Source organism: Podarcis melisellensis, assembly GCF_964234715.1.
Source record: "Podarcis melisellensis genome assembly, chromosome: 3".
Classification (NCBI taxonomy): domain Eukaryota; kingdom Metazoa; phylum Chordata; class Lepidosauria; order Squamata; family Lacertidae; genus Podarcis; species Podarcis melisellensis.
In genome coordinates, this window is record NC_138530.1 from 25,299,064 (window position 1) to 25,309,338 (window position 10,275).

The window sequence follows — 10,275 nt, forward strand, 5'->3', positions numbered from 1 at the left end:
ATTATAATGAGCTGTCGTTTATTGTTCCTTCCCATCACGCTTCCTCTCCATTTTTAAATTGTTTACGATCTTCCTTGCATTGGCCAAAAGAGATATTCCCATTTTCCAGATAGGGGAATGAAGGCTGGGAGAGAGTCTCATGCTCCACCAACTGAGCTATGTGTCACGGATTTGCAATTTGTCCACAATCAGACACAACACCGTTCATATATTAACTTTTAATTCCCAATTTCAGCTCCTAATTTCTTACGGAATTCATAAGAAATTAGCAACTTAAGTTTTGCATTTAAGCAGACCTGGCTTAGATGCAAAGCTTAGAATTGCAGAAAGAAGAGAGACAATGCACTGGGAAACAAACCAAGAATTTGGCAGTTGGCTTCTAAGTGGTTACATCTCTGAAGACACTTTGCATTTTTTGGTATCATTGCAATCATCAAGAGGATGGGATTTTAGCCACTTAACCTTGTATTGCTGCTAATATACTATGGTAGGTTTTCAATCATTGCAAGCTGATATCCCAAAAGTAACCCGTTGTATATCTCCTGCAAAGAGGGCACAAGAAAAAAAGCAAGAATGCCAGAGTAGGTTCTGAAGGAACAAGATCCATGTCATATCTAATTATTTTCTCCCCTTGGCTCTAAACATGGAAATTATGTTGATATCACTGATTCAGACTTTAAAATGTTTTACAACCCTATCTTAAGCATTCTTACCAGAAAGAATGTTCTATTGGGGAATATTTGGGAGTGGTCTGTAACGTGGTTCGGTCATACTGACTTCAGTCAAACAGATTTACTGTATTTCCTCAAGTTTAATGCACCATTAAATCTAATGTGCATCTCAGTTTTCAGAACCTTGAAACCAAAAAAATTATTTGCTGGCAAATGTAAATGTGCCATCGAATCTAATGCACACCTTAATTTTCACAACATAATTTGGCCAGAAAAGGTGAGCATTAGATGTGAGTAAATACGGTAAATGCAATCATTTTGGGACTTAATTAATTGTAAGTTGAGGTGAAAATCTGAAAAACTTGAAAAATAATGTTAATGAAACCTTTGCTGGTTTAATATTGGATGCTGTGCTACAACATTTCCATTAGATGGCACTTGGCCATCACTTCTGATATTGAGGGAAAACAGCAAAATTGGCACTTGCAGGATTTACAGATTTATTGTGGCATGAATTTTTGTGAACTCATTTTGTTAGATGTACTGTATGCCCTTACACATGTGTGAATATCTCACCTACAGAGTGGAAAGTGAGGTCAGAATGACATGAAATATAAAAGGTGCAGATGATCTGTGACATTCTATGGAAAAGCTAAAAGCACAAAAGATGAATGCACAGTGAGTCATTTACAACAGCAGTCATGGGTCTTAAAACCTGTCTTTTCAACTGCTTTGCTGTTTTAACACCTTTGGCCATGTTAGCACTGTGCAATTGATTGAAGTTGTGAATGGGTTACTGTGCTTACATCTAACAGTTTTCAAACTTTTATTTACCGTGGTGCATTTGAGGTCTCGGTGTATCACAACTTTGTTTTACAAATCAATGCATGTATGTAACTGATTTAAGTAACTATACTTTAGTCTTTCTAATTCAATGGATGGAAAAAAATAAAACAGCAACATTCCATTACCCCCCTTCAACACTGGCATCATTATCAAAGCCAGCATCAAATTTACAGACGAGTGTTGGTCTGTTTCATAATACAGACCTGCTTAAAACAGCCTTGATATATTGTCGTATTAAAAAATCAAATAGAGAACTAGGTATGGATATTATTGACTGCTTCACAGCCTTTTTGTGGTCCACCTGAATGAGACTCATTCTCCAGAGTTTGAAAACCTCTACATTGGCATGGTACAGAAATATCACAAACCTTTTTCAGCTCCTTGCTAATTACCATTCACCCCTTTGAATCCATGTGTATATTACATCTGCCAAAGGCAGTGGGGGAGGGTCCTAATCCACAAAAACTGCTACCACAATCAGGATTGCAATCTTATACACACCTGGGGGTAAGTTTCTTTGAATCTCTTGAAGCTTACCACTAATGAGACATGCATAGGATTGCAGTGCAAATCTGTTTAGTCTTTAAGATGCTATAAGATCCTGAGCTATTTGTCTTCTGGAAATGATCCATAAGGCAAGATGAAATACATATGAAAGCTTCACATTTCATTGCTGAATAGATTTGTGTATTGATTGGGTTAAAATGCTTTTCCAATAAAAAAAAATACCTAGCATACTTTCTGTCATGCTGCAGCTTTAACACTTTTGTGTTTGTATTATTAACATACATCATAAATGGTCAAATTTAATTAAATATATACTAACAAATATCAGTGATTCTCTTAAAAATTATTTTTCCAAACAGAAAATGTCTGTATCACATTTGCTGTTTAAATTTATTGCGATTTGTTTCCAGGAGAATGAAAGTTCATGATAACATATACTGGAATAAATTAGATAGCGACATATCTCAATCTCAGCCAAACAATACTGCTGTGTCTCCTTCCTGAACTATGTATGGGGTTTGTGTGTCTCCTTGTTGCAGCATTCCCAGAAGCTATGTGAAAATATTTGTGAAATGTAGCCTTGAATTCATAATGGCCTGATTCAGACAATTTACCAAAGCCTGGACCCATGCCATGAAGTATTTTTAAAAAAACAAACATTCGCAAACCATGATTAGAGCTTTTCCTCCAGGCAGAATCAGAAACCCATGCTGAATCCCACTGGGGAAGGCAGAGCCATAACTACAGGAGGGATATTGAGGGTTTTTTTGCCCTGGGTGAAGCCTCCAGAGGGGCATCATTGAGGCTCCCAGCCTGTATATGCATGGGTGGGTGTGCCAAATTGGGTCTTTGACTTGGGTGAAATAAAGCCTAATTTCACTCCCGGGGAAGGGCTGCAGCACTTCTAGCACATCTGCTTTGCATGCAGAAAGTCCCAGGTTCAGTATCTTCAGGTAGAGCTGTGAATGATTTAGCTGAAACCATGGAGAGCCCCTGCTCTAGATGGCTCAATGGTTTAACTCAGTATAAGGCAGATTTCTATGTTTTATTAGGTTCAATAAGTTGCATTCCAAAACCAGGGTCCTTCAGAGTACAGCTTCAATTATGCTAAAGGATGCTCTTGCAATATTTTTATGAAGCCAGGAAGGCTGTAATTCTACACGGGTATTCGGGAGCAAGCCCTTCTGAATGCAGTGGGATTGACGTACCAAGTAAGCATGCATAAGGTTGTGTTATCTGTGCATTGATATTATTGCCTACAGCTGTGGTCCTGAACACATTTTCCTGGAAGTAAGCTCTTACTGGATGAAGGCCCTTATGTTAATTACTTTTATAGGGTAGCACCTCCACACACCCATGCTCAGCTGGCTGGAGCGTGGTGCTGACAACATTAAGGTTGCAGGCAGTGCTTTTTTTTAGGGAAAGAGGGGCCAGAACTCACCAGGAATGCCTCCCTTGTTCTCTTATAATGGCAATAGCACCCACCTGAGAGGTGCCGGAACTGAGTTTTGGCTGGGAAAAAAACTGGTTGCAGGTTCAATCCCCGTAAGGGACAGATGTATATTCTTGCAATGCAGGGGGTTGGAAAAAATGAGCCTCAGGATCCCTTCCAATTCTATGATTGTATGAGATAGCTGTGTGTGTGTGTGTGTGTGTGTGTGTGTGTGTGTGTGTGAGTGTGAGAGAGAGAGAGAGAGAGAGAGAGAGAGAGAGAGAGAGAGAGAGATTGGGATATAAGGTTATAATTCTGTTGTTTAAATGCTTTCAGACAAAAGTTGTTCCAACCACAGATCACATGCTTGGGCGGAAATCCTAAATACACATACTAGGAAATGAAATTTGCTTCAAAGTAATTCCTTTAGGAGTGGCATGTTGAAGCAGTAAAATTGCACCAAGACCCAGAGCATGGCCATAGCAATTTGTTCAGACCTTAACTGCCACTCAGTTAAAAATAGTTTTCAATTTCACAATGTTGAGAACGTGAAACGCACATTTCAGATTGTCTTTGAAAGGAAGAACTTAAAAGGTTTCTTGGTTACTGTTGCATTGCTGCAGCTGGGTAATGGGTGAATCATTGACAATTCTGGTTATAGTGACCTTACAGAAAGGAGGATTCTCTTACATTATTAGCATCATAAATAGGCAGTGCCATTAGACAATGGAATTACAAAAACAAAACTTTACCACATTTTTTTTTTTAATAATTTTTAATGATTTCAAAACATATGACATACAACAAACAACAACAAAAGAAAACACATATATCTCAAAAAACAAAAACATACAAATAAAATTTGACTTCCCCATACCTCCCTTTTACTGCATCCTTGTTTTACCATTTTTTAGCAACCCTTAAATCAATTTCTCTAATTAACTCTCTTTTAGATTTTCTTAAGATTAACGTTTACAGCTGTAATTCTCTGTTTCTTACCCCATAACATCTTATCAGTCCACAATTTTACAACAGTTTTTAAGATATACTTTAAATTTTCCCCAGTCCTCCTCCACTGTCTCTTTCCTCTGGTCGCGGATTCTGCCCGTCATCTCTGCCAGTCCCATGTATTCCGTCACCTTCGTCTGCCATTCTTCCAGAGTAGGTAGTTCTTGCATCTTCCAGTACTTTGCCAACAGAATTCTTGCTGCTGTAGTTGCATACATAAAAAATGTCCTATCCTTCTTTGGTACCAGTTGGCCAACCATGCCCAGGAGAAAAGCCTCCGGTTTCTTTACAAATGTCCACTTAAGGACTTTCTTGATTTCATTATAGATCATTTCCCAGTAGGCCTTAATCTTTGGGCAGGTCCACCAAAGATGGTAAAAAGTTCCTTCAGATTCCTTACATTTCCAACAGTTATTATTGGGCAAATGATAGATCTTTGCAAGCTTGACTGGGGTCATGTACCACCTATAGATCATTTTCATTATATTCTCTTTCAAGGCACTACATGCCGTAAACTTAATACCGGTGGTCCATAACTGTTCCCAGTCAGCAAACATAATATCATGACCAATGTCCTGTGCCCATTTAATCATAACTGATTTCACCGTTTCATCCTGTGTGTTCCATTTCAGCAGCAAATTATACATTCTAGATAGGTTCTTAGTATTGGGTTCTAACAATTCTATTTCTAACTTTGACCTCTCCTTCTGAAAACCAAGTTTCTTGTCTTGTTTAAATGTCTCATTTATCTGATGATAATGTAACCAGTCTCGAACTTTATGCTTTAGCTTCTCATAACTTTGAAGCTTCACCTTTTCACCCTCTTGTTCTAAGATTTCACAATATTTTGGCCAATTAGAGTCCATGTTAAGTTTTTTCACTGCCTTAGCTTCCATTGGTGACAACCACCTGGGGGTTTTACTTTCCAACAAATCTTTGTATCAGTTCCAAACGTTGTACAATGCTTTCCTAACAATATGGTTTTTAAAGCTTTTATACACCTTTGCCTTGTCATACCATAAATATGCGTGCCAGCCAAAGTTGTTGTCATACCCTTCCAGATCCAAAATGTCTGTATCCTCAAGAAGTAGCCATTGCTTCAACCAGCAGAATGCTGCCGATTCATAATAAAGTCTTAAGTCTGGCAGGGCAAAGCCCCCTCTATCTTTTGCATCAGTTAAAATCTTAAATTTTATTCTGGGCTTTTTGCCCTGCCAGACAAATTTAGATATATCTTTCTGCCACTTCTTGAAACAGTCCATCTTGTCCAGGATCTGCAGCGTCTGGAACAAAAACAGCATTCTCGGCAATACATTCATCTTGATAACAGCAATTCGGCCTAACAAGGAAAGTCTCAACCTAGACCATATATCTAGATCCTTCTTTACTTCTGACCAACATTTTTCATAGTTGTCTTTAAATAGATTCACATTCTTAGATGTTAAATTCACCCCCAGGTATTTAACCTTTTTTGTTATTTCCAAACCAGTTTCACTCTGAAACCTATCTTTTCCCTCAGTTGTTAAATTTTTTTCCAACACCTTTGTTTTCTGTTTATTTAATTTAAATCCTGCTACCTGACCAAATATCTCAATTAATTCTAAAACTCTTTTGGTACTAGCTTCTGGCTGTTGCAAAGTTAACACTAAGTCATCTGCAAATGCCCTTAATTTATATTGTTTAGCTCCGACCTGTATTCCTTTAACCAGCTGGTCCTTTCTGATCATGTTCAACAAAACCTCCAGGACAGATATAAATAGTAAGGGGGATATTGGGCATCCCTGTCGTGTACCTTTTTCTATTGGTATTTCATCCATCACCACACTGTTCACAATTAGTTTGGCTCTTTGTTCAGAATATACTGCACCTATACCATTTTCAAAACCTTGGCCTACCCCCATCCCTTGGAGATTCTTCTTCATAAAATTCCAAGAAATATTGTCAAAGGCTTTCTCCGCATCCACAAAAATCAAGACTGCCTTTTTGTTAATATCCACCTCCAGCAGCTCCAAAATATCTATAATGTTCCTCACATTGTCTGACACAAAACTTTACCACATATACCTGTCAGGTTAGATTAAATTGTAATTGTCAACTTCAAATATATAGCTTTAAATGTCTCCCATGCAACAGAATCTCAAGTGTGATTACTCAAAAGTAAGCCCTATCTGAGTTCAATCTGACTTCTTTCCTTGCAGGTGTGCTTAGTATTACAGTCTGAACTCATAAAAAAACAAACATGATTTATCAAGATGGGACTGAGTCATGGCAAGTCTTAGTTAGCTTCACACACTCCCCACCCTTCCAGTAGATATTTGAAAGCTTTCAGTCCCATTTTTATTCAGCACAGCTTGTCTTTTATTTGAACCTGACAAACTGTGGTTAGCCTTAACCATAGTTTGTTCATAAAGATTAACCACAATTTAGAATTTGAACAGAAAGCTAAGCTGCCATTGATATAAAATAAGTGAAGTGAAAGCTTCTGATCTTACTGGAGGAGGAGAGGAGTGTGGGGAGGTGCACAACCCCAAGGCTCACTTAGATTAATTCCCGCTCACAATAAATCACAGCTTAGCACAACGTCTGAACACAGCTGCTTTGTCATTCTGCTTGAATCTCTCCATTTATATGCTTCAGTCAAACCTTTATCACTGGACATTGCAACTTCAGTTTCATAAACTGGTAATTATTAACTGCAAGGTAGTTGCTAGCTCAGTTGGTAGCGCATGAAACTCTTAATTTCAGGGTTTTGGGTTCAAGCCTCACATTGGGTGAAATATTATTGTGTTGCAGTGTTGGATGAGATGACCCTGGTGGTTTCTCCCAGCCAGACGATTCTATGAAATCTATGTGCTTTTTTAGACTGCAGAAGAGGGTTCAGTGGGGTTGGAATTTTTTATACATGGTCATTGTAACCATTCCTTTAACTGCAAGTTAATGTGCAGACTTTAACAGGCAATAATGCTTTATTTCCTTGTGAAAATCTTCACTGTGCTTGTGCTGGCTGGGGCTGATGGGAGCAGTTGCAGCCCAAATCAAGCCACATAAAGTCCCCAAATGAGCTGTGCTCTTGTCCTCAGGTTCCTTCTAGTGAAACGCAAATAGAGCAGACAGCCTTGGGGCTGTCCTTTGGAACAAATCTAGTTTATTATCCTTTGCAGATCCTACCAGGCAGATTCACCTAGCATAGAAGAAGTAACTTGCAAATAAGTACCTTTATAAAAGAATTTGTTGATGCGTAAAGCCTAGGACTGCCAACTCATAGGCAGGGGGAGGGATGCCAGGCTACTCTGATACATTTATAAGTGTGTACAAGTGTGTACAAGTGTGTATCTGACCAAACTGCGGGAGGCAGTGGAAGACAGGAGTGCCTGGCGTGCTCTGGTCCATGGGGTCACGAAGAGTCGGACACGACTAAATGACTAAACAACAACAAGTGTGTAGAAATCGGCCTTCGAAAATTTTCACAGCCTGAAAATAAACGTTATCTCCGTCTGGTGTCTGTACATAGGACCTCTGTTAAAGATTCTTCAGTGCATATTTAACCCTAATAAATATACAGGCTTGCCAACAGCAAGTTATACTAATGACATTTTCTGGGGGGGGGGTGTTTTCAAGAGTATTTTTAAGAGGTTGTAGAGATACAAAAATGGCAAGACAAAAGAGCTATCCCAACAATGTAGGTTCATACCAATTTATCAAGCGATAGCATTGTGCACCTCATTTGAGCAAAAATGTCGAGAGAGCTGGGAAGATAAATTTTTTGCTTTCAGAAGTTGATTAAGATATGCAAGCTGTTGTCCCCAGTACTTTGAAGCCCGCCTACCAGAACTTTAACTGGGAAAAGGAGGAAGTAAATGAAACAGATAAAAGGGCACAAAGCAGTTTTCCCCCCCAAAAAATAGCATGAGAAAAAAAGATTAGAAACCTACACAGAGGCAAACATTTCTCTTAACAATCGGCATATAGGTTTTTGTATGTTTATTCACTGACCAGTTTTTCTTGTTTCATCCTCTATTATTTCCAGGTACAGTAATCTCAAAAAACACATATAGGATAACAATCCCATTTTACCAGTAGAGTAGGCTTCCCCTGCCACCTGCCTCACCCCAAGGATTCCAGACAAAGAGTTGTTTAAAACCAACATCATGATTATTTGAATAACACGACCCAGCCATCCTCTTAACTCCATTTTCTAAGATGCACCGCTTCAGATCTATTTACATCCACTTCCGTCTTCATAATCTCCCACAAAGGCTATCGTCCATTGTTAAAGCACACGTCTCAAATTTCTGTTTTGCCCTGGTAATGCTGGGGGAGGGGATGTCTCCCTGAGACTTTAGTTTCAGTACATTTCTGAGCACAATTCAAAGTGTTGGTGCTGACCTTTAAAGCCTGTTATAGGAATTCTAAGGTCTCATATATATAAATCACATGTTCATAAACTTACAAGGCAATTACATTCAAAGTATATAAATAATAGTACAGGAGAGCAATCCTGAAGCCATTTTGACTCTTCCAGTGACTTCAAATATTCTCTGCAATGAGGAAGGAAATAGGAAAGCCTCCCCATTTTCCCTTTGCTCAAATCCTGTCTTAAGGGCGTGTTTGTGTAGAAATAGGGTGAGCTCCTGACCTGGATTCAGGAACTAAGTATTTAGTATCTCAAAAGGAATGGCCGGGCTGCCCAGGTGGAGCAATCAGTGACCATTATCAGGTATTCTGACAAACAGGATTTCTGTGGTAGAGTGCCCTCTGTGATGTATTTCTGTTGGAGACCGCCTCCTTCTGTGATGTATGTATGGTGTTTTGGGGGTGGTCTTGAGCTACAAGGTGGGCAATTTCAAAAGTCTATATAAGCGCTTGCACACCATTGTTCGGGGTTCCTCTCCTCCCTCCCTGTGGGGGACCCTGTTGCAACAGTTTAATAAAGACCAGGCTTATTAGCTGCTTGGTTTCTCAATATTCTCTGGTTGGCCTCTGTTATTTTCTCCTACCAATAGGGAACCTACTCTATACGGGCTCTTGGATACCCCATAAGGGAAAAGGAGCAGTTGTTGTTTTTCTTATAACAGTTCTAAACGGCTCAGCCTAGTACACCTGAAGGAGTGTCTCCACCCTCATCATTCAGCCCAGACACTGAGGTCCTCCTCTGAGGATCTTCTGCTGGTTCCCTCACTGCAAGAAGCAAAGTTACAGGGAACCAGGCAGAGGGCCTTCTTGGTAGTCGTGCCTGTCCTGTGGAACACCCTCCCTTCAGATGTCAAGGAGATTAAGAACTACATAACTTTTATAAGACAGTTGAAGGCAGCCCTATATTGGGAAGTTTTTAATGTTTGATGTTTTATATATGCTGTAAGCTGCCCAGAGTGGCTGGGGAAACGTGACCAGATGGGCAGGGTAATAATAATAATTATAGAAATAATAAAAAATATAATTATTATAATTATTATCATAACAACAATAGCCAAGCCTTTTTTTGTCTGAGGGCCATATTAATCTTCGGTCAGCCCTTCAGGGGCCACATGCCTGTAATCAGCATGGCCAAAACGGGCACAGGCACCCCACATTCTCACACCAACACACTCATATGCCTTGTATAGGATAAACATAAATGCAGGGCACACCCACCCTCAGTGGATCTATGCAAATCAAGTCACTACAGGGAGTGGGTGGAGAATTGTACCCTCTCCTCTCATCAATTGCCATTTTGGGCGCTGTGATCTTACACGATTTCACACAACGTTTTCCCCCTGGGGAACAATAACACATTTTGGGATGCTACACAAGATCATGGCCCCCTAAAAAGCA